Raw genomic sequence first — 670 nt, 5'->3', positions numbered from 1 at the left:
ACAGACAGAGGGCTGAAGGAGAAATAGCCCAGCTGCCCTCTGCACCCATACAAATCTATTATTTGAGCAGTCGCTCAGGATATTTCACAGCTTTGTTTACATTGGACCCTGCTGTGAGTATTAGGTGGCAGGGCCAGCATTGCAGATGTGATTACCCATTCACAGATCTACCACCTTTCCATCCTCAGACCCCCCCCCACCTATTTTTAACACGTCCCCTGACACAGTTAATAAAACAAAAATCCCAATACGCATTTTCCTCAAGACCATAATTCACAGCAAAGTCAAAGCTTTTTTTAAGGGGGATTTAACTGTAATGTCATGACAGATCCCCAATTAGGTTGTCTCACGGTGATGTCATCACTAACAGCCTCAGCCTGCCATAACTCTGGGAATGATTCAAGGACTTCTTTGGAATGGAAATATCGACAGTGTTTGGAGTTTATGTACAGCACTGCTGGCATTAGATAGACTGGCTTTGTCTACTTAGTCTGACCCATATGTTCAAAGTACTGTATATAGGAAGTAGGAACCATACTGCTCCAACTAACCACACAAATGCCTTTGCTTGTGGAACCAGTCATGAGGAAGACTTTAAGTTCCCTTGATTTTAGAGTTGTGGTGTCTTTAAGTCAAGTCAGTTTATTTATAGAGCACATTTAAAACCAAC

At 42.4% G+C, this 670-nt stretch overlaps 1 long non-coding RNA gene across 1 annotated transcript in view; it reads right to left on the bottom strand.

Moving 5' to 3' along the window:
• The window catches only part of LOC116695478 (uncharacterized), a 12,704-nt gene that overhangs the window by 8,951 nt on the left and 3,083 nt on the right, over nucleotides 1–670 (bottom strand). The window lies entirely within an intron of this gene.

Source organism: Etheostoma spectabile, chromosome 9, assembly GCF_008692095.1.
Source record: "Etheostoma spectabile isolate EspeVRDwgs_2016 chromosome 9, UIUC_Espe_1.0, whole genome shotgun sequence".
Classification (NCBI taxonomy): Eukaryota; Metazoa; Chordata; class Actinopteri; order Perciformes; family Percidae; genus Etheostoma; species Etheostoma spectabile.
This window is presented reverse-complemented; position numbering and strand designations above follow the sequence as displayed.